This window comes from Bidens hawaiensis, unplaced genomic scaffold (assembly GCF_021521415.1).
Source record: "Bidens hawaiensis isolate Kalapana, Puna unplaced genomic scaffold, B.hawaiensis_p1.1 tig00034751_1, whole genome shotgun sequence".
Lineage (NCBI taxonomy): Eukaryota > Viridiplantae > Streptophyta > Magnoliopsida > Asterales > Asteraceae > Bidens > Bidens hawaiensis.
Genome location: NW_027496041.1, coordinates 17,323 through 42,426, shown reverse-complemented (window position 1 = coordinate 42,426; position 25,104 = coordinate 17,323). Strand labels below are relative to the sequence as shown.

General features: G+C 37.1%; 2 pseudogenes; both read left to right on the top strand.

The window, feature by feature from the left end:
• The first annotated feature begins 6,288 nt into the window (after positions 1 to 6,288).
• Positions 6,289 to 13,129, top strand: LOC143586646 (pentatricopeptide repeat-containing protein At1g73710 pseudogene; annotated as a pseudogene).
• Positions 13,130 to 21,057: 7,928 nt separating this feature from the next.
• LOC143586650 (syntaxin-124 pseudogene) lies at positions 21,058 to 22,075 on the top strand (annotated as a pseudogene).
• Positions 22,076 to 25,104: the final 3,029 nt, after the last annotated feature.

Below are 25,104 nucleotides of genomic sequence, written 5' to 3'. Positions count from 1 at the left end.
AAGAGGTGAATTATGTTCTGGGTAAACATAGATACAATAACAACATGAACTCAAACAATTACCACTCTGGTCTCAGAAACCACCCAAACTTCAGTTATGGAAATCCAAACACCCAACATAGCCCAAACTTTCAAGGCAGTTCTCAGAAAACAGGATACCAGTCGAATCAAAGGCAGTATGGGGTTGGCTCGGGTAATAATCAGAGCAAGTATAACCAAGGGAATTCTTCGGGTAACAAAGAGGAGTCGATTAAGGATGTGATGGAGTTATTGAAGCAAATGAATCAGAGGATGGAACTCCAAGAAAACGCAAATAATGCAAGAGATAAATAGGTGAGTCAAATAGCAGAAGAAATGGCAAGCCTAAAGAGAAATCCATCCAAACTACCAAGTGACACCTTGAAGAATCCGAGCCATCAAAGTAGTAGTTCGTCAAACTCCAAAAATGCACACGTTAGTTCCATCACAATCGAAGATAGTGTGGAGAATGGCACGGTTGAAGAACTTGAAACTGGGGCACCACTCATTTCTATTCAGATTGGTGAGTTCAAGACGACCAAGGCACTTGTTGATTATGGTGCGAGTGTGAGTGTTCTACCAGGGAGTGTGTATGACCGGTTTGATTTTGGACCTTTACAAGAAGTTGATACCACGTTGGTGTTAGCTGATTTTACTCGAAGACGACCCCGTGGGAAGCTGATTGGTGTTGCGGTAAAGGTTGGTGATTTTTACTACCCTGAGGATTTCTTGGTACTTGATTATGCACTGGCTGAGAATGAAGAAGAATCCCGTGTGATATTGGGGAGACCGTTTTTGGCTACTTCAAATGCTCAGATTAACTGCCGAGACGGAACAGTTTGCATGACCTTCGGTAACCGTAAGTTAATTTTAAGTATATTTTCAAATTTATATGATTATTCTTTTGAAAGCAATTATTCTAGGTTTTGTGCTACTAATGGGTGTCTTCCCAGTACATGTGAGGATGACACCAAAAAGGAGAAAAATGTTGTTTTTGACAGGTCTAAGCGTGAACGAGAAAAGGAAGAGTTAAATACAGTAGATGTAAAAAGTGGAGTAAGTTCAAAAAACAACACTAAGACGGTGATGGAAGTGGTGGTCGATAAGGAAAAGGATGGACCAAACAAGAAGAAACCACCAAAGAAGGAGAAGGTAAAGAAACCACCCGGATTCGAGAATGAACAAAGAAGGTTGGCATGTTTTGGGCCCAGGTGGGAGGCATTAGATCTACCATTGTGTTGGAGAAGTAAGAAGAATGAGGTGGAGTAAGGTATGCACTCCATTAGACCACCATAACCGCCAAATCAGGTAACGGACTGGCTGAAGACCTTAACAAAAACTTAGCGCTGATCGGGAGGCAACCCTGATTTTATTTTCAATTTGTATTTTATTTTATTATTATTTGTTTTTGTAGTTTGTTTAACCGTTTTATTTCAAGCATGCCATTGTAGCAAAAGTCAAGTGTGGGGATGCCACACATGGAAAAGTCGGAGTTTGCAATGTTTTGGTAAAGAATCATCTTGACATCAGTTGCAGCTACCCAAGGTGCGTTCATATTTTGCTACGGTTGATTCAGGTACGTGTATATTTTTGTTGTATTTGAACTTTGTGGGTGTAGTTCACTATAAACCCTCACGAGACCTTACTCGTCCACCCGGGCTACCGGGGGGTTTAAAGGGCTTGTTGCATATGCTAAATGCAATCGTGATTCCTACGAAAGTGAGTTAGGTCTTTTAACATTTTTACTCGTTTAACAAATTTAATTATAAAATTTATTTAACTCGGCTTGGTATTATAATTAACAGTTTTGCAAATAGCTTAAAAGGCATATTCTAATATGGTGAGAAGCATGCTTCTACACGTGTGAGAGTTTTCAGATATTGTTGAGTGAGTTGAGGAGATTGGTTCATCTGGAGCAAGCACGAGTGCACACGAGTTACCTATATCAGGTGATTTCGTTTTCATAATTTTCTTTGTTTTATAAGTTGCGTTGTTAAAAGTGTATTTGTATAAATTGTTATGACCATCACATTAAGCCCAGTTTTAAAATTAAAAAAAAATAATAAGCAGTAAATTTCAACCTCGTCCTCGTTAATGTTCTTTTAAAAGTTATATTTTTAAACATTGAGGACAATGTCAACATCAAGTGTGGGGATGGGGGGAAAATTTAAAATTTTGGCATTAGAGTACCTTGATTGTGCGCAAAAGCTGGAATTGTAACTTGTTAATTGCTAGTATTAATGCCAAGTAGAGGTCTTTGGTCATGGTCAATTTTTAAGCTTCTCGAAAGTCTTCCTATGCAAATGTTTTTCAAAAATAGAAAATTAAAATGAACCGTTTAGATGGGGATAACGAGTCATGGGGACATGTACACATGTTTTTATCGTCAACCCTATTCCTCCGGTACGTGTGTGAGTTGGCCCAAATATATATAATACACATATAATATATAGTACACACATGTCATTTGAGTGCTTTCATTGATGTTCATGAATTACGGGATCGTAGTTGGCAAAATGCAAAAGATATAAAGGCAATTAGGTTAAGCCTCGTCTGGATGAGCGAGAGTGTGGGTACTGGGGGGTTGGGGCCTCATACATTATACATATGAGGATGGTTAATGTGAGGGGTGGGGGGTTGGGTCCCTTAGAAAACCTTTCTTTGACTTATTTTCAACTGGTTAACCCCGACATTATGTTACGAGACGATCCGGCTTACTAGGTTTATTTGTAATTGTATTTGTTTCTGATTTTGTATTTGTATTTGTTCCAGTATTAAGCATTACGTTATTATGCTTTAAAAAAAATAATTGATGAAAAAGCCCAAAAATATGTCTGTGTATATTCAGTTATGTATTCAGTAGTTCGTTTATGTAAAAAAAAGAAAAAAAAATTACAAAGTCAAAGAAAAGCTAAAAAGGAGTCAATGTTCTAGTCAGTATTGGTTGTAAATGAAAGTCAGTGAGTTTGTTTAGTTGTTTAGTCATTGGAATAAATTAAGTCATTGTTTATTTAGTTGTTTTGTAATAAGCCGGATCGGATCGTCTGAGCTACTTCAAAAATTCCCTTCAATACCCTTACACTTGACCCCGTTACAACCCTTTTAAGACCTCTTGATTTGCATTTATGTCAAAGCAGCTTTATGGATGAATATTTGCTTATAAATGATACTGAGAGAAGAGTGATACTAGCACATCTTTCGCTAGTCCAGATATTAAACCGAGAGGAGAGATATTATATTATGAGGGGTATGACCATGTGTTCCTTAACCGGAAACAAAGTACACTTGTTTAGGCAATTTCAAAAGTTTTAAAATGTATCAGTAAATTATTTGGTGGGTTATCAACCTTGACAGTGTCAATTCTTGGGAATCGGGTATGACCTTATACCTCACTAGTATTAATACTGATAATTGATGAACCGTCGATCGAGGTGTATGTGTTGCATGAGAGTTTGCTTGAGGGCAAGCAAATGATAAGTGTGGGGATGTGATGTGTGGGTAGAAATATGTGTATTAAGTGTGTAAAGTCATGTGTTTTGATTAGTTATATATTGTGAACACGATTACTTTGAGTGCGTTTGTAGTTACAGGTGTGCGGAGCTTAACGGAGCTTAAAGAAGCTAATTTGGAGCATTAATGATGGAGTGGAAATGAAAGTGATGATCTATGAGAAGATAGAGAATTGAAATACGAAGATGTGGCAGCAAACGGGGAGGAAAACGGAGTTGAAAAGAAGATTTTATGAAGAAAACAGTTTTGGCCAAGCAGGACCGTAAGGCAGAGTGACCAGACCGTAGCTTACGGTCTGACCGTAGCTTACGGTGGCCAGACCGTAGCTTACGGTCTGGTCTGACGAAAAAAGAGATTTTGGTGATTTTTCTTCCATATTTAAGGCCCAAAAACCCTAATATCGATATCATTCAATCATAATCAGTTTTGGGACTTCTTGGAGGCCATCTTACACCACCAACACTCATCCTAATCACAAGATTGATTCATGAACACCATCTCCAACATCATAATCAAGAGCATGAAGATCGAGATGATAGGCTAAATACTTCATAACCATCTCCGGGAGTAGGGTTGTGTTTGTAAGCAAGACCTTTTGGTATTTAAATCTTTATATTGGAACTAGAGTTGATCAATCATCCGGTTGATTAACCTTTTATGTTTATTTATGCATTCAATAGTTTTTCGTTATAATTGAATGTTTTGTGATTTTATCAGTCTATTGATTTGTGGTCATCAACTTTTAGGATTAAGTTCTTTGAGTCATTGACCCGTTTATCTTTAGCCATTAAATCACATATATTTATCAAACCCTAAAATTGGTAATCAATTAGGTTATTATATATTCAAACCAATTGTTCGGATTAAGTTCTATCAATCAGTAAGGTCAAATATCTAGTCTTTCGATTATAGGTGTAATCAAACGAATTTTCTAAATAAGTTTAATCAATTGTCTAGTCTGCTTCACAACCTGAAACCTGGGGTTGGTTATCTTTCTCTTAATTGTTTTACAACCAAACAATATTTAAGCCGCTTGACATCGTCTGTCCACTTTAGTTATTTTTATAACAAAATTTGAGTTTCACTTGCACTCTCCACTGATTCCCTGTAGATTCGACACCTTACTTGCCTTAGCTAGTAAATGTATTTTATAAATGTTTTTTATTAAACTTTCGACATCGATCAAACGCATATATGTATAGTTTCCTAAATTAACCGAATAATTACATAGATTTAGATCATATATTTATAATTTATAAATTTATATGGCAATGTACAAAAAAACCAATTGATAAATGGATTTATTTTTAAAAAATGGATCAACTTTTAAGCATATATTTATAATTTAATGATTAAAAAAATTACTTTGTAAATTGAAAGCATAATAATGTTTTTTTTTATTTTTTTTAATTTACAGTTTTCAACAATATACATAGTATAATGTGTTAATGATAACATTTAAAATTATATTCTTTTCAATATTTAATAAAACATGGTTTTTTGTAGATTTTTTGATTTCACTAAGTATGTTATGAAATACATTCTAACAATGTACTATAAGATGTAAATATTTATTTGTACAAAAGTGTATAGAAATAATACAAATAGAGTTTAAAAAAAATGAATAGTTTAATTAGATATAATATAAATTGAGTGTAAAAAATAAAGTGAATATTATTGATCTATGTCATATATTAGTTTTGGAGGGAAAAAAATTATAAGGATTAACCACAAACTGACAGGTGTCACAATTATTTTACTTTATTAGAATAGATAGATAGATAACTAACTAGTTGTATAATATAACAAATTTCATCTCACAAAGTTGTTTGAAAATTTGTTCAGTGATGGTGTAACCCTTGTCGGTGTAGTCTGCCTAACTCTAGTTTCCCACCAAGGTTAAAACCAAACGAAACCAAAACCGAATTTTCAATTTTTGGGGTTTACAAAAACTTTGGGTTATGGTTTTTCAGTTGTTTAAGGGTAAGCAAACGGTTAGACCTGGCCCGACCCGAATTCAAGAGCTGACCCTGTTGTAAATAACCAAGTCTGATTGATTCGTGTCTCGATGTCTTCGTGACACTTACCTGATTTATGTAAAGACAAAATGAGTCAAATTCGCGAGAACTGACCTGGTCCTATTGTAGATAACCAGGTCTGATTCGGTTTGGGTCTTACCCTATTTATGCTCACCTCTAAAATGTTAAAATAGCAACAAGGCATAACATGAAGGACCTTTGAGAAACTACTTTAAATAAAACAAATTACAGGGTTTCCATAGGGGGTGTTTGGCCTAGCTTTTATTTTCGAGCTTATGCTTATATTTTAAAGTACTATAGCTTATAGCTTATTTTCAATTATTCGATAAACTCTTTTTAAGTGTTTGGATTATCTTATATTCTACAAGTTGATTATACGACTTAATAAGTTGTTAAATCCACCATTATTTGAATTGTTAACGTAATAAGTTGTTTCTATATTATTAATCGACCATCATTTGAAGGGTAAATGAGTAACTTACCCCCTTAAACAAATAAACTTTTTCAAATAAGCTAATAAACCATCTTCAAGTAAGCCTTTTTAAATTAGCTTATATAAGCTTATAAACATAAACTAAAAAAAGCTAAACCAAACACTAAATTAAGCTTATTTTTTAGAAAAAAAGCTATAATCTATTGCTAAAGAAGCTATAATATCATTTCCCCTAGTTATTAAACAACCAGAGGCTTCCACCCACCCTGCAACTAAAAAAGCCGCCATAATGCTTCAAATTTGCAGCTACAGAGAAATCACCCAAGACAACAATAATAATAATATGCACAAATCACACAGTTTTAAGCTTCAAACCCTTAATTATTCCTCCAATTTCATTTCTGTTAAACGATTCTACGTTAAACGACTCAAATTCCCCATTAGGGTTTATCTAGGGTTTAGCTTTAACCCCCAAATTCGTTCAAAAACAGAGTTTTTACCTGTAAATAGTTATAATACCAACAATAAGAAAAAGAATAATAGTAAGCGATACAGCGGTCTGTTACCGACAATTTTGAAATTTTTGAATTCTGAAGACGATATCGATAAAACCCTAGGTTTGTATTATGGGAAATTGAACCCGAAAGAGCAGACTGTGATTCTGAAAGAACAGAGGAATTGGGAACGGGTGGTTCGGGTTTTCGATTGGATGAAATCGCACCCGGATTATTTTCCTATTGTGATTCATTAAAATGTTGTGCTTCGGGTTTTGGGTTGGGCCCGGGAGTGGGATTATTTGAGACGGTGCTGGGTCGAGATGGCGGAAAAGGGGGTTTTACCGACGAATAATACGTACGGGATGCTGGTTGATGTTTATGGAAAAGCGGGGCTTGTGAAAGAAGCGTTGTTATGGGTTAAGCATATGAAGATTAGAGGCATGTTTCCGGATGTAGTTACTATGAATACGGTAGTACGAGTGTTGAAAGATGGGGGCGAGTATGATCTGGCTGATCGGTTTTATAGGAATTGGTGTGTTGGGAAGGTTGTTTTGGATGATTTGGAGTTTGATTCGGAGGCTGGTTCGTCTCAAGAACCCGTTAATTTGACGCAGTTTTTGTTAACCGAGCTTTTCAAAACCGGGGGGAGAGACCATACACCGAGCACGAGTCGATATGATCACGAAAACCTGGCTGAAAAACCTATGTTAACTTCAACTTACAACAATTTAATCAATTTATATGGAATAGTGGGTCGGTTGAAAGATGCAGGTAAGGTGTTTGATTAAATGCTTAAGTCAGGAGTCCCGATGGATACGGTTACTTTTAACACCATGATCTATAAGTGTGGGACCCACGGGCGTTTATCAGAAGCCGAGTCGTTATTTAGTAAGATGGAAGAACGAGATATATCACCCGACACAAAAACTTATAATATCTTTTTCTCTCTATATGTTGATACAGGCCACATAGATCAAGCTCTTTTTTGGTATAACAAGACATGCGAGGCGGGTCTTATTCCTGATGATGTTACGTATAGAGCGGTTATTAATATTTTATGTGAGAGAAGAATGGTTAATGAAGTCGAAAATGTGATTACTTAGATTGAGGAATTGGGATTTTGTGTCGATAAACAATCGGTTCCAGTAATTGTTAAAATGTATGTGGTTGAAGGGTTAACCGAGCGTGCAAGGTTAATATTGGAAAAGTGTGAAAGGAATGGTGGGTTAACGTCGAAGGGTTATGCTGCGGTTATTGATGCGTTTGGTGAAAAGGGTCTGTTGACCGAGGCTGAGTATGTGTTTAATCGTGAGCGGGAAAAGGATGTTGTCTAGTATAATGTTATTATCAAAGCGTACGGGATTTCACACGCGTATGATAAAGCGATTTTATTATTCAAAGCAATGAAAAGTCGAGGCGTCTGGCCCGATGAATGCACGTATAACTCGTTAATTCAGATGCTTTCGGGTGCGGATTCGGTTGATGAAGCGAGAGATCTTGTGAATGAAATGTGTGAAGCGGGTTTGAAACCCTCGTGTTTGACTTTTTCTAGTGTTATCGTGAGTTACGTTCGGTTGACCAGAGTGTCAGATGCGATCGAGGTTTATCACAAAATGGTCAAGTCTTCGGTCAAACCGAACGAGGTTGTGTTTGGTTCGTTAATAAATGGGTTCGCAGAAGCCGGCGAGCACGAGGAAGCTCTTCGGTATTTCCAAATCATGCAAGAATCGGGAGTGTCGATCAACCAAGTTGTGTTGACTTCTTTAATCAAGGCCTATAGCAAAGCCGGGAGCATTGACGGAGTGAGAACGATTTATAACAAATTAAACGAGTTCCCGGGTGGGCCCGATGTCGTGGCATCAAGCAGCATTCTAAATCTTTACGCGGACCTTAGTATGGTAACCGAAGCAAAATCAGTATTCGATGATTTACAAAAAACGCAATAAAGCTGACGCAGTTTCGTTCACAACAATGATGTATGTTTATAAAAACATGGGTATGCTTGATAAAGCCATAAATGTGGCAAACGGAATGAAAGATTCGGGTTTATTAACCGACTGCCCGGCTTTCAACAAAGCGATGGCATGCCACGTCACCATTGGGAATCTAACTGCATGAGGTGAAATGCTTTACGAAATGTTAATAACCCGAAAGTTACAACCGACATCGGGTACATTGAAAGTATTATTCACCTTGTTGAGAAAAGGTGGGATCCCAGTTGAAGCAGTTGAGCAGCTCGAATTTGGTTATCGAGAAACTAAAGCGTACGCAAAACAAGCGGTTGTGTCATTTGTATTTTCGGTTATCGGTATGCACGTGTATGCATTGGATTATTTTCAAAACAATATGAAATTCGAATCGGGTTTCATATGATAAAGTTATGATAAAATATACCTCTTCACCAGAATTGATTAAAAACCCCTCGGAAAGAATGTGGTACAGTTCCTTCTTTGTTTTCCATTGCACACCGTCTTTTGACAACTTAATTATTTCTTCATAATCAATCGGCAACTTTTGTTCCCAATATGTCTCTGTGTCTGGCATAGGTTGCATGTCAACCTCATCATTGGTTAACAGTTCATGTTCTACCTATAAAACACAATTGGCTGGCCCTCTTGATCATAACCCTCTGCAAAAACACACAACTCAATCATTCATTACCCACCACCCAGACCCACCACCTCCATCTCCGCCCCACAGCTCCACCGTAACCCTCCCTTTCCGTCTCCGCCTCTCACCCACCACCACCACTGCCGTTACCCCCCCCCCCCCCATCTCCACCTCACTGCTCCACCCTTATTTTGCCACCGCCATCACCCATTCTCGGTTTTTGCTTATTTGGTCTTCTAGCATTTCATTTTCTAGGCGATTTGATTTGATTGGCATTAGTTTGGAGGTTTCGCTAGTAATGCCCGCCAGGTGTTTGATTAAATGCCAACACCAAATTTTATTTTAATTTCCTTTGTTCCCAAAAACAAAAAAAAAAATAATTTCTTAAGTGATTTATGAGGGCCTGTGGTGGAGAGCCCGGTCCTAGCTCGGGCACGGGGATTTGGCGTTGCCCCTTTAAAAATTTTCATGTTTGCAAAGATGGTATCCCGAGATACAAGGAGTACTCTAGGTTACTCATGCATTTTCAGCAGGATCACTTCATTGTAAAGGAAAGGAGAGATCAGTTAAAGGAGCGTCTTGCTTCGGACTTGGAACTCTACAATGACGTTGTCGAAACCTTGCGCTTGCTTAAGAACTGGTTATGCGGGGAGTGCATGGCCCTGCATGCCTTGAATAGGCCTTGTCTGCACGGAAAAGAAGTTGTTAAATGCACCCCACGTGCAGGAGGCGACTTTGATTTTATTGTGGGGATCCCTCAACCCCGCGATTCGCAGGTGGAACTTGGGAGTGTTCAGTCTGAGATGTTTGTGGTAGATGTCGCTCTCCTTGAGCGTGTCCTCGTCATTCCTATTTCCACTGTCAAGAATATCCCGCCCGCGTGTCGCATGGCTTTTGCCCAGGCTTTGTCAGGGGGCTCCGTAAAGTGGTGGATGCCCCGAGGTCTATTGAGGTTTGGGTTAAACTTTTGTTGTTGCCTCGTTGCACGTTACGTGTTGTCAAACCGGCTACTAGGCAAGAACGAAGGTCCGGTAACAGGAAATCGCTTCAATGTAGCTCCATTATGCGGGCTTTGGCTGTTTGGAAAGATGGGGCAGGTTTAGAAGAGTTGGTGCTACCGCTCCTTGAACTTCCAGTGATGTGGGATTGCCAACATAAAGAAGAGGGATGGGGCAATATCAAGCAGTGCCTCCGGAAGGTAGCGGACGGCCATTACACAGCGGCGATCAAAGTCCTGTGTTCATCCGGAGTCATGCCTGCCGGGGGGGATACTTTGAGAGCATTGATTGATAAACATCATGTGGTGGACCCCCCGACCATGCCCTCCATCGCGCCATCGGAACCAGCCTTGCAGGTGGACGGTGATTGTGTGTTGGAATATATTAAAACCTTCCCGAAAGGTACATCTTGTGGGAGGGATGGTTTGCGGGCCCAACATATTTTAGACGCTTTCTGTGGCCAGGGGTCTCCGACCGCCTCCGGGATCTTAAAGGCCATCACTGATGTTGTCAACTTGTGGCTTGGGCGGCTTTGTCCAAAAGTTCTAGCAGAGTTCATTGCTTCGGCACCGTTGACCCCCCTGTTGAAGCCTGATAATGGAATTAAACCCATCGCAGTGGGGGCCATTTGGAGAAGATTGGTGTCGAAAGTCATTATGCGTAAAATAGGGAAAAAGGTGGCTGCTTATCTAGGGGATTTCCAATTCGGGGTTGGGATCCCTAATGGGGCAGAAGCGGTATTGCATAGTGCTAACAGATTTTTGAGCGCGTTTCATTATGACGGGTCCCTGGCTATGCTCACTGTTGATTTTTCTAACGCCTTCAACGAGGTGGATCGGACGACCCTTCCCAGGGATGTTAGCTGCATATGTCCATCCATCTTCCCATGGGTCCAGTTTTTATATGCCCGCCCCGCCCGTTTATATGTTGGGGATACTCATATCGGGGCTTTTACTGGGGTGCAGCAAGGGGACCCCCTTGGCCCTCTTCTTTTTGCGTTGGTCCTTCATCTGCTCATCCTTAGGGTGCAGGGGACCTGTTCCTTGCCCTTCCATGCTTGGTATTTAGACGATGGCACTATTATTGGTAAGGCTGAGGAGGTCGCTAGAGCGTTGGGCATTATTCGCTCAGAGGGGGCGTCTCTAGGGCTTAGGCTTAATATTCGAAAAACAAAGGTTTTTTGGCCGTCATGTGATGATTTGAAGAAAGTGTCGGGTTTATTCCCTGGAGAGATTAGCAGGCCTGCGATGGGAGTTAAACTCTTGGGGGGAGCGGTTAGTCGGGATGCAGGGTTTATTCGGTCTTTGGCAAATAAAAGAGCTTTGAGGGCAGTTGAACTTATGAAACGCCTGCCGGACCTGAGGGACCCCCAAAGTGAGCTCCTTTTGTTACGCTCGTGCATGGGGGTTGCTAAGTTAGTGTTTGGGCTCCGGACCTGTCAACCTGAACATGTCAAAGAGGCTGTGTCCATCTTTGATGCGAGCCTGCGGGGGGGCAATTGAAGATATTGTTATGTGTGGAGGACCGCATTTTGGGGACCTCCAATGGAGGTTGGCTTCCTTCCCTATGTGTTGCGGAGGCTTAGGAATTTTCTCGGCTGAGGATGTCTCCGCATATGCATTTGTGGCTTCCAGGTCTCAGTCGTGGAAATTGTAGGACCACGTCCGCTGGTGTTACGGAGGTAGATCCTGACTACTCTTTTGCACTTGGTAATATTGGAACAACTCTCCCGAACCTTGATATAGGCGGTTTTACTGATAAGGAGACCGCCCCCAAGAAACCTCAACAAACCTTGGCGAGTGCTCTTTATGGTAAACACGTACATGATTTGGAGGAGCGATTCGATATGACCACGAGACAAAAGGCAGTTTTAGCTTGTCTTAAGGGGGCTCATGCCCAGGATTTTTTGACTGTTGTGCCCATTGAAGGTCTCGGGCAACGGATGTCGGCAGTTGAATACAGAGCCATCCTTAAATACCGGCTTATGATTCCCATTTTCCCTCCAGATGAATTATGCCTCATTTGTAAAAAAGCTTGTTAGGATAGATTCGGTGAGCATGCCCTCCACTGTAAGGAATTGCCGGATTCAAGAATCGTCATGACTGGGTTAGAGATGTGTTATGGGATGTGCTTAGACGTGCCGGGATCTCAGCCAAGAAAGAGGCACCTTTTAACTTTTTGACTGATCCGCGTGAGGGAAGATCTACCCTGCGTCCTGCAGATGTTCTTGTGTTTGGCTGGACAGGGGGTAAGCATGCGTGTGTTGACCTCACTGGGATGTCCCCGTTGGTGGGGCTGAGAGACAGTGGCTTCGTACCGGGACAGACGGTTTTGAGAGCGGAGTCTAGGAAGGTTGCTAATCATGAGACATCGTGTTTGGGGAATCAGCACGTGTTCATTCCATTTGCCTTCGACACTTTTGGATCCCTAGCTCCCGAGGCGGTTCGCTTCTTGGAGCGGATGCAGAAGGTGGTCCACAGTGACTCGCAGAGCCCGAGGAACCAAGGATTTATATTTAATAGAATAGGCTTTGCGATTCAAAAGGGGATTGCGGCGCAGCTTGTTGCTCGCTTACCCATTTTCCAGATGTAGTTCGGTTTGTGTTATATATAAAAGGATCAAATCATGAAAAAAATCGGGTTTGGAAAACTTTATCTATAACGCTACGATTTATGTATTTGGGGTGCGGGGAATTGATGACGCGTTAAAGGTGTTTATGCGGATGCAAGACGAGGGTTTGGAAGCGGACGTTGTAACGTATATATATTTAGTCAGGTGTTACGGGAAAGCGGGTATGTTGGAGGGGGTGAAGCGGGTGTATGGTAAAATGAAATATGGTGAAATCGATCGAAGCGAGTCGTTGTTTAAGGCGGTTATCGAAGCGTATAAGTTTATGAACAGACATGATCTTGTAGAGTTGGTGAACCAAGAGATGAATTTGAGTTCTAATGGAGAAAACTTGAGTTATTCTGAGGGTGATGATGAGTGTGATGAAACATATGTAGATTTATCTGTAGAAGTGTAATGATTATTTGTAGATAGTTAAGTTTTGTTAGTGTTGTTGAATATTTTTAAGTAGATTATTATTTCAATTTTTGTGTGTGTTATATATGCAGAAGTTATAAAATGAACAAGAAAATGTTGTTTACAAATGTTATTAATTGTCACATATCAAGTTGTTAAAACTTAAAATTTTGTTTTGGTACTTTCGGTATGTAAAATAGTTTGGCACTTTGGCCAATTAACAAATTAACGTCTAGGGCGTTTTAGGTGTCAAATAAATACATTAACGCCGGCTATATCGTGTCGGTGCATCAGGGCGGTAAGCCAACAACTTTTCTGTTTCTTTTGTTTCTTTATTTATTTCATCTCATAACTAGCTAGTTAACCTACAACACCTAAGTTAATGAGTAGGCTAGTTAAAACCTCTTTGACTACTTGACAGTGACGTGTTTGTTAGTCCACAACACATAGCCTTATAAAAATTTTAAAATATGAAGTTGGATTTGAATTAAATTCAAGAAAACCGATTTGAATTCGTGCTAATTTGATTGGGTACAAATTATGTTAGGTCCATATTTGGTGGTTTGTACTTAGTTATATGTTTATTGGGTTTAGTATTGGCTTTGGGTTTTACTTGGGCTTGGTTGTTAGTTTCCCTATATATAGATGTGTAATGTATAGGGTTATCGTTGTTCATTCTTATCATTATTCAAGTATTTGTAAGTGGTTAAGCACCCAACGTAATCAATATACGTGTGTTTTGAAGCAAAAAAAAAAAAGAAAAAAAAAGAAAATTATCCGAAAAAATGTGTTATCGCCAAAATTTTCAATGATAGATTTTTACTAATAAGGAGTATTCTGGAAATATTTCGTTCAAGAAAATTTTTCCAGCCGAAATACTTTTTTTTTTACCGAGAACTATTAGTTGACCAAAAACTAGTTTGACCGAAAATCAATGTTGACCGAAAACCAAGTTTGACCGAAAACCAGTGTTAACCGAAAACTAGTGTTGACCGAGAATATATGTTATTGACCGAAAACAAATAAGGTGAACAGAGAACACCTTTTTGGCCGAAAACAGATGTTGACCGAAAACACGCGCTGACCGAGAACACCTAAAAATGGTCGAAAACACTTATACTTGACCGAAAACCCTTAATGTTGACCACGTTTGACCGAGAACTCAGTCCTTTGACCTAAAACAATGATTTTAATCCGAAAACAGTCAAGATTTGGCCGAAAACATAGAAAGCTCTTGATTGATGGCCGAAATCTACTGATTTCAGTCTAGATCTGGACTTGATTGAATAATATTGTAACCCACTGAATCCTGTAAATCAAGGGATTCAAATTTTGTTTCCAAGTTGACCAAATCTCCACAAAAATTGCTGTTGTTCTTCTTCTCCGATCAGAAATCCGCCGGAAAAATCACAAACACCACCAAACCTTAGTATCTTGAATCCGTCGATACCAAAATAACGAGCCTGAATTCGTCAAAGGATCTGATACCAATTTTAAGTCCCGAATCCGGATCACTACAATATGATATCAACCAAACACGTCAAATATGCGGAATCTAGTTAACGTGGTGATTCAAGAACAATATAAATGAAGAACACTATGTAATATGGTTTCAATGCATACGATTATATTAACAATAAATCGTCTAATACATAAAACGATTCACACAGAATCTTATGCTCACTAGATGGTGGCTCTTACTGATTTACAGTTTCTCTCAATGTGAACAACCTAAAACCCTATACAAGATGTTCTATATATAGGGAGCCAAAACAAGATGGCCCAAACAACCAAAAGCCCACTGAGATCCCAAGGGATCTTGGTTAACATACGCAGCCCAAGCCCATATTACATACTCAACCCAACAAACATAGAACTAAGTACAAACCACAAAATATGGACCCAACAATCTCCCCCTTGGTTTGTAGCTTCGTTCTTGTTTATTTCACTTCAAACTAGCCTAACCGAAATCCATAGGGATTTCGGTATTACACCAATGTAATTCTTCAACTTGAGCAACCGACATAATTTTAAGCGCACACACACTCTTTTTTTGAATTTTTTTAATTTTCTCTCCCTAAATTTGTGCAAAAACTTTTATGTACAAATTTAACCTCAAAAAGACTCAATCGTCGAAACGAAGTATTTAATAAAAAATAAAGTGTGATAGTCAGCCAACTGATTTACTATCATTTCTCATGTACGTTCAAGTCATTTTCTCATTTTTTTAAACAAAATACACTATACTTGAAAAACTATACGTGAACATATTTTTTGAATTTTTAAATTTAAAATTTTAAAATCTTTTTTATTGATCAATCTTTCATACCAAAGTGATACGGTTACCTTTTATCTTCAAGACATCATTTTTCATTTGTGAGAATCTCCCCTAGGAATAATCTTGTTTTGAGATTCTGCATCCTTGCGAGTTGAATATCTGGAGCAAACCTTTTAATATGCAATGTATTCCCTGATTTGTTCCTACACACTTAAAGAGCAAATTAAAAACGTTCTATCACCCAAAAATCCCCGTCCAGGAAACAAATAATCCATTTTATGGTTTAAGATTTTTTTTAAAAAAACAATGGATATTTGCCCTGACATGTTCCTGGAACAACCCATTTAATAAGCAATGAATTTGTGGTTGTTCCTACACGCATAGCGGGATCAGTTGGACATAGGAACCCAAGTCATAAATGTCTTGGGGTTCCCTTGAGCATCAACATATGTGACCTCTTGCCAACTCATATCTTTCCCATCTTTAATAGTTGTAATTCCAACCCATGATCAGAGCCAGTGCCGGTGGAAAAATTTTCTTGAACGAAATTTTTCCAGAATACTCCTTATTAGTAAAAATCCATCCTTGAAAATTTTGGCGATAACAAATTTTTTTGGGTAATTTTCGGTGAATTTTTGGCGGGAAAAATCGAAAAATTTGTCCTGAACGAAATTTTTTTCTGGACGCCTCTGTTGAGCGGGACATCTTTCTTAAGAATTTTGGCGATCATATTTTTCGAGAAATTTTGGCGGGAAAATCAGTTTAATCTGATTAATTACTCAATGGATTCTTCACAACTCGTTTTTCAACCATGCTCTTTAAATTGTGGTGAGAAAATAGAAATGTATAAGCTTCATAATGACAGTTTAAGTAGAGATATGGAAAGAATAAAATCAGAGAATTTTAAACTTAAGAAAAATGAAAATGGTTTTTTAGACAAAATAGAAGCTCAAAACAAGGATATTAAAAACTTAAGTCTGATCTTAGTATAAAAGGTTGTTATTATCTAGATGCCCAACAAGAAATTGCTGAGTTAACTGCTAAACTGGAAGCTTCCAAGTTGGAAATCTTAAATCTAACTAGTAAGTTTGAAAATGCTGAACTTGATTTAAAAAAATTCGAGGGTTCCAATAAAGTAGTTAACTCAATGATTGAAAACCAATTGTGGTGGAAGGAAAATGAAGGTGAGGGAATAGGATACAGTCAAGTTCCCCACCTTACACCCACAATTATGTCCCTACCCCTTTTACCAAAGAACAGGAGGAAAAGATAAAAGGCATGAAGTATGGTAAACAGGTTCAATCTGAAGATGTTGAATCAAGATCCCTAGAGGAAATCAAGCCTGTTTTTAAATGTGTGAACAATTTTGATGCTTCTACTTCATGTGCAGATATAGTAAATAATGTTGCTTCAAATATAGTGAAGGATGTTGCTTCTGATAGTAAAGGGGTTCAGGCTAGTGAAAGTGAATCTCATTCGAACGTGTCATCAAACTCAGATGACACCTACAACACAAAATTGTACTGATAATAATACACCGAGTTGTGGCAACAAAGGGAAGGCACGTAAGAAATCAACACAACAAGGACAGTCTCATCCTCATATATCCTCCAGATCTCCATGTGTTGATAAATCAATGGGTGCCATTTATATGAAGAGGCAAACATGTTACCACTGTGGCACGCCAGGACATATAGCCAGAATTTGTGTTCATCGTTTATATGTTCCCTATTACAAGCAAAATCAGAATGTTGTGCCAATGGGCAAGAAGAATGGAAAAACCTTTACTAAGAATGAATTCCAACATGAGGCAAGTGCTTCCGTTGACATTAGAAGAAGGATGAATGAGTGTTTCGTTTGCGGAACGGCAGGCATTTGGCAAAGGAGTGTCAATAGACAAGCCCCTCAGGTGAAAGGTAACAAGTTTCAACTGAATCCAGTGGTTAAACAAAATGCTTATTTTAGAAAACCACGAGTATCTGTACAACGGGTCACAGATACCCAAGATTCAAAGCTAATATGACAGGTTTGCACTCAAATGATTTAGAAACTGTTAAAAGAAAAATAAATTTTCAAATTTCAAAGAAGTGTTGAGAGTTCTAAGAGTTCAAATTCGAATTGCTCCACTCCAAAGTTTGTTCTTTCAAATTTAACTAAACCAAGACAGACTTGGAAACTTAAAACTCAGCAAACAGAATCTATAATGACAAATAATTCTGTTAAAGATGGGAAAGATATGAGTTGGCAAGAGGTCACATATGTTGATGCTCAAGGGAACCCCAAGACATTTATGACTTGGGTTCCTATGTCCAACTGATCCCGCTATGCGTGTAGGAACAACCACAAATTCATTGCTTATTAAATGGGTTGTTCCAGGCACATGTCAGGGCAAATATCCATTGTTTTTTTAAAAAAATCTTAAACCACAAAATGGATTATTTGTTTCCTGGACGGGATTTTTGGGTGATAGAACGTTTTTAATCTGCTCTTTAAGTGTGTAGGAACAAATCAGGGAATACATTGCATATTAAAAGGTTTGCTCCAGACATTCAACTCGCAAGGATGCAAAATCTCAAAACATGATTATTCCTAGGGGAGATTCTCACAAATGAAAGATGATGTCTTGAAGATAAAAGGTAACCGTATCACTTTGGTATGAAAGATTGATCAGTCAAAAAGATTTTAAATTTTTAAATTTTAATAAAAAAATTCAAAAATATGTTCACGTATAGTTTTAAAAGTATAGTGTATTTAGTTTCTCAAAAATGAGAAAATGACTTGAACGTACATGAGAAATGATAGTAAATCAGTTGGCTGACTATCACACTTCATTTTTATTAAATACTTCGTTTCGACGATTGAGTCTTTTTGAGGTTAAATTTGTACATAAAAGTATTTGCACAAATTTAGGGGGAGAAATTTAAAAAATTCAAAAAGAGTGTGTGTGCGTTGAATAATAAAAAAAATCTATGTCTTTCAAACTTCACTCTCGCTTAAAATTATGTCGGTTGCTCAAGTTTGAAGAACGTATACTTGTATATGTTTGGTCCGGTGAACTACTTGTAGATTCACAGGATAGCCATTTGTCTAAAGACTGACAGCATCCGGGGTGATTGTGATGTGTTTTTGTGTTTTGAATTCTTTCACTTGAAATTATGTCAGTAATTCCAAGTTGGACGGACACGTATTTTCATATGTGTTTTGGTCCTGTTAACCACTAGTGGTCATACGGGATAGCCATTTACCTGAAAACTGAAGAGTGACTGGGGTGACTGAGTTCTTAACATGTGTGTCTTCTGTAATTTCAAGGGATGTGATATTACTATTCAGTTAACAGCTTTTTAGAAGCTTCAAAATATTTTCAAATGAAAATGATCCAACCTTTGGAAAGTGATAGATAAATTGTTTCTGTGTGCCTAACGGGTGAAGTTATTAAGCTTAAAGGGCTCTAGAACAGTCATTGATCTGTATGGTAGCTTTCCATGATGCGTAAAAGTTGAAGTGATATAAACTAAATATGCTAAACTTACTGTGGAGAGTCATTTTGAAGACATGTGCATGTCTCTATATACATCTCTCCGAATGATAGGCAGAAAAGCAATTACCCAGTCATACACGAGCTCGTTGGTATTTGGTCCCCAAAATGATGTATCTTATTGAGAATGACAAAGAACAAATGTGAACAAAATTACTGTAAATATATAATCAACCAAAAGTTGAAAAATGTTCACAAGCTTTTAAGAAAAACACAAACATGAGGGTTAATAACAGAACTACAGGGGTGGAGGCAATAATATAAGTCCTTTAACATCCCGAATGAAAGGCCTGTTAATTAAACTGTAAGTCCAACGTTCAACCTCAAATCCAGGGGGTTGGAGTCAAATTGGGGTGATCTGGGGAAAGCCAAATACGCTTTGAGAAGAGATAGGAGGCATCACAGGTCCATGAGTGATGTCCATCTAAGCTTTATGCCTAACTGAACCTTAATCATATCACTGATGCGATGAAAAATCATGCTAAGTATGGGATACACGCTATCAACCTGTCTCTTGTTGTCATAATAAAGCTGAACATGAATCCCTGTGACAACACCTTAAACAATATGATTCCATGTTCGGATCTTTTCATAAAGGCGACATTTTTATCAAAAACTGAAATTTGATCCCAACTTTTAGCTAAATTACAAGAAGACCGGGTGATTAAATTTGTTTTATTTGTTGTTTTAGGTTTTATTTTATTTCATTTATTTTAGTTTTTACTTCTTGATTACTCTTGTCGAAACAAATGTGTTAAGAAATCATTTTGAAAATTTTCAGCTCATGAAATCTGATATCGGTTATTGTGTTATAGTTGGTTTAGCTGGTATGATCTCATTTCAAGTCTTTTCAAGAAAATCATTAAAAAAACAAAAAATAAAAATTACAAAAATATGTTTGTCTTATTTTGTTTTATTTAATTGTTTTCAAAAATATTTTGGTTGATCTTTCTATCAAAGTTGATTGTTCTTTCAAGACTGATTTCTTGCAACGGAAGCATATGAAGTATCTGAGATTCAAATTGGATGATGCTGTCAAAAAAAGGGAGATGATAGATTATTGGATGCAGATGCTGAAGTTGCTGATCACTGAAGTTGCTGATTATGTTCTAGTAAAGATTATGAAGATCTTGAAAGCGTCAGTTTAAGGGCAAGATTGTTGGGTCATAATTTGGTTAAACTGACGCATATCAAAAGGCCACAACATGATCAAGACTAAAGTGATGTAAACGAAGACGAGTTGAATAATTACATTGGTGTAATACCGAAATCCCTATGGATTTCGGTTTGGCTAGTTTGAAGTGAAATAAACAAGAACGAAGCTACAAACCAAGGGGGAGATTGTTGGGTCCATATTTGGTGGTTTGTACTTAGTTCTATGTTTGTTGGGTTGAGTATGTAATATGGGCTTGGGCTGCGTATGTTAACCGAGATCCCTTGGGATCTCGGTGGGCTTTTGGTTGTTTGGGCCAGCTTGTTTTGGCTCCCTATATATAGAACATCTTGTATAGGGTTTTAGGTTGTTCACATTGAGAGAAACTGTAAATCAGTAAGAGCCACCATCTAGTGAGCATAAGATTCTGTGTGAATCGGTTTATGTATTAGACGATTTATTGTTAATATAATCGTATGCATTGAAACCATATTACATAGTGTTCTTCATTTATATTGTTCTTGAATCACCACGTTAACTAGATTCCGCATATTTGACGTGTTTGGTTGATATCATATTGTAGTGATCCAGATTCGGGACTTACAAATTAAGCATAAAACATATAGCATGTTTAAAATATCTTCTCAACTATTTACTTTCAAACCTCTTCAAACTGGGATTTATTTGGACACTAAACATACAAATTTAATTGAAGTACTTAAACGTTAGTATAAATAAAGTACATTTAGTATCGGTATAAAATTAATATAATTGTGGAACTCTAGTCTTTCGTGTAAATAAGTGGCTAATTAACAAATAATTAAAATATTTATATAAAGATTGCCAGCAATCACTGATCAACCGTTGACTTTCTTGATAATATAGTCAATGCTAAAGGGTATTCAACTTTTAGATTCAACACGCCAACATTATCATTGTTTTTCTTCTTCCTTAAAAAGTCTGTATATAGACAATAAGCTATACCCAAAATCCCACCTCACAAATTCCTTTTCTGAAAACATGAATGATGGCGGTGTCAGAAATGAAACAATCGATTTCGACAAGTTCTTTTGTGATGTTGAGAAGGTGAAGGATGACTTGATCATTGTCGAGAATCTCTACAAGAAGGTACAAGAGTCTATTGAGGAAAGCAAGATGGTCCCCAATGCAAGTGAGATGAAGTTAATTAGATCTAAGATGGATTCGGATTTTACGCACTTGTTGAAGATTGTGAAGATCATCAAGGGCAAGCTAGATGCCCTAGACAAGTCTAATGTTGAACATATAAAGATCCTAGGTTATGCCACATATCAAACTCGCACTTTAGTGTTTATCAACTTGGGTAAGAAGCTTAAGATCATTACGGACAACTTTCAAGAAATGCGCATTCAAGCAAAAGACAAGTACTGGGAGACTATTGGGAGAAGATACTTCACCCTCATCAGTGAAGAAGCCAACGATGAATTAATAAGCAACTTAATGTCTAGTGGCAATGTTGAAGATCTTTTTCACAAAGTAATACAAGATCATGGTCGAGAACAAGCTACGAACATGATATCCGAAATTCAAGAACAACATAATGCTTTTATTGTAATTGAGAAGAATCTAATACAATTACATCAAATCTTTTTGGACATGGTGATACTAGTAGAGACACAAGGACAACAACTTAGCGACATTGAAAGTCACGTGGATTACGAAAGCTCTTTTGCCCGACCTGGGACCGGGCAAATAATAAGATCCAAGGGCTTGGAGAAGAAATGGAGAAAATGTGCTTGCATCACAGTCATCCTCATCCTTATTTTTTTAGTTTTTATTATCATTTTATTTTTCGTGTTACCTAGTGTGTTAAGTTTAGATTAAGATATTTGTGTTTTGATTTAATGTTGTATTTTATTTTCTAAGTTATGCTGACCTTTGATTACGCGTTTTGCTTTAAGAAACTTGGAGTGGTGATGACAAATCTTTACTACGTTTTGTTTTCATTATACGGTTAGATTCTTTGTATAATCTACATCCTACTCTTCTAATAAAAGAAAATAATTGTGATACGTGCCGCTTTGTGATTAAACCTCATATCTCTTTTCCCTCCAAAACTAAAATATTAATTGATCATAATATATGTCATAAATCAATAACTATTCATTTTCCTTTTACACCATAATTATATTATGTTTATACATTTTTATAAGAATAAATATTAACATATTATGTATGTTATTATATATTCCAAAATACTTGGTGAAATCTAAAAAACTCAACAACCAACCATGTTTGTTAAAGATTGAAAAAAATATAATTTCAAATGTTATCATTAACATGTTATACTATATTGTTAAATATTCTAAAAAACAAAACTCGAATATGATTTCATTTTACGAAACACTTTTTTTAATCATTAACTTATAAATTTATGTTTAAAAGTCGATCCATTTTTATAAAATCAATCAATTTATCTATTATTGTTATTTTATTATTATTATTATTATTATTATTGTAAACTGTCATATAAATTTATAAATTATAATATATGCTTTAAATCTATTTATTTATTTTTTCGGTTAATTTAGTAAACTATATATATGTTAAATTGTAAGGATATTATATACCAATCACTATCATATATAACAAAGTTTATCATAATTAATTTCTATGTTTTTTAGAATAAAGTCTCATTTTCGTCCTTATGGTTTGACAAATAATAAGAATTTAGTCCAAAAGAATTTATTCTTTGCATATGGATCATCCATGTTTCACAATTCTTGCCAATTACATCTAAATCACTAACTCCGTTAAATTTAATCGTTAAGTCAGTGGTAGACATGTTTTTTTACTCTTTATTTATTATAATACTTATTGTAGTGAACTGTGGTTTTGTCCCCGTGGTTTGTCTAAATCTGCGGTTATAGTCTAGTAGTTTCAAATTTGTAATTTGTCTCTATGGTTTCATATTACTTGCAATTAAACCTGAATTCACTAATCTCGTTAAGTCTGGTCGTTAAACCCATCAGTATGCCCTTCACGTGAGGGACATTTTGGTCCCTATAGTTTTTTTCTTTTTCCCCAAACACACCCCAGCCCTCACGTGAAGAGGCTTGCAAATTAGGACTGAGGTTTATTTGGAGAGAAAAACGAAAAAATTGGTCATCACGTGGTGGGAACGTAGATGGGTTAATGACCAGACTTAACGGTGTTAATAAATTCAGGTTTAATTGCAAGAGAAATGAAACTACAAGGACGAAAATCGCAAATTTTATTGGGACGAAAATAGTGGACTAAGACCGTAGATCTGGACAAACCACATAGACGAAAACCGCAGTTCACTAATTGCATATAAAGTAAATAGAAAAGTGTCGCTTCTGTTTTCACTGAACGGGGGCTCGCAACGACTCATAATCCTTTGTTTTCACTGAACAAAGATATTATGGTCTTGTGGTATGATTAAGGGGTTGAGTTCCCCATTCAAGTCTTCATTTACTCGTCGCGATCATCATGTGTTCGTTAAGACATTCATTTGTTCGTTTGAAAAGTGTCGCTTCTTTTTCACTGAACGGGGCTCGCAACGACTCGCGGGCCTTTGTTTTCACTGAACGGGAATATTATGGTCTTGTGGGATGATTAAGGGGTTGAGTTCCCCATTCAAGTCTTCATTTACTCGTCGCGGTCATCATTTGTTCGTTAGGGCATTCAATTGTTCGTATAAAAAGTGTCGCTTCTGTTTTCTTTGAACGAGGCTCTCAACGAGTCGTGGGCCTTTGATTTCACTAAATGGGGATATTATGGTCTCGTGGGATGATTAAGGGTTTGAGTTCCTCATTCAAGTCTTCATTTACTCGTTGTGACACTCCGTAAAATATGTTGTTTTCCGTACAATTGCTTAATATGATATCTTTACGTTACATCACAATGAGTTTGGCGGAACCCCGCAAATGTACGATTTGCATCTAAGTAATTTTTGTTTTATAAAAATTACTCGAACTTTCGGAATTATCCGACGGATACGTACGTTGGTGATAAGATATGCAAACGACTCAAAACATATTTAATGAACCTATAAGGTTTGAAGCTATTTTATACAAATATATTATAATTATTTTATAAAATACTGACTGTGACTGTGAAATGATCATTCGAGCACTCATTATTACTTCTATAACTATTATCGATTAACAACCATCATTGATGGATGTACAAACTCAAATATTGCTATAATACATATCTCTCATACATTTTAATGAGCCTAATTAGAGTAGGGAGTTTATATATATATATATATAGAAAAAGGTTAAAATAAAAATATATAGTTTTGTAGGAAGAGTAGGAATAACATAAAATTTAGAGTTAGGAAACTATTTAGCCTAAATCCTAGATCCTAGGAAACTATTTGATAGTTTAAAAACTATCAATCTCAACCACTAGATCATAGATCCAAGGGCTTAGATTTATTCTTACACTTCCTAGAAAACTACTTCTTTTTATTATAACCCACCCATATATATATATATATAAAAGGGAGAAAGAAGAAAATTCTACACGTGATCTCCTAATGATTAAACAAGATATATACACAAATTCACAATCACTCTTTTTCCAGGTTTGCTCGTCTGAAACACTCAACGCCAACCATGCTTGTAATACCAATTGTCAAACCTTCCCTATATTTTTAAATGAAGCAAACGATACTTGTATAACATCTTGTCATCTTTATATGTGGTTAATAGTTTTATACCATCAGTAAGGCACAACAACAAACTCAAACCCAACTTTGTTCACTCTTTCTCTACTATGTATGCACCGGCTACCCAAGGAGAACTCAAATCCTTCCCATTTGTCTCATGGTAACATCATTACACCATGAACCACCACCTCCTACCACCCAAACAACATCCGACCACTTCTTTCTTCTCTTCATTGGTGTTTTCAGCCTCCAGCCGCCACCTCTGTTGCCTCTTTCTCTCTTCGCGGTCACCGTAACACCACCACAAAACACGACTGTCAACATATCACCAC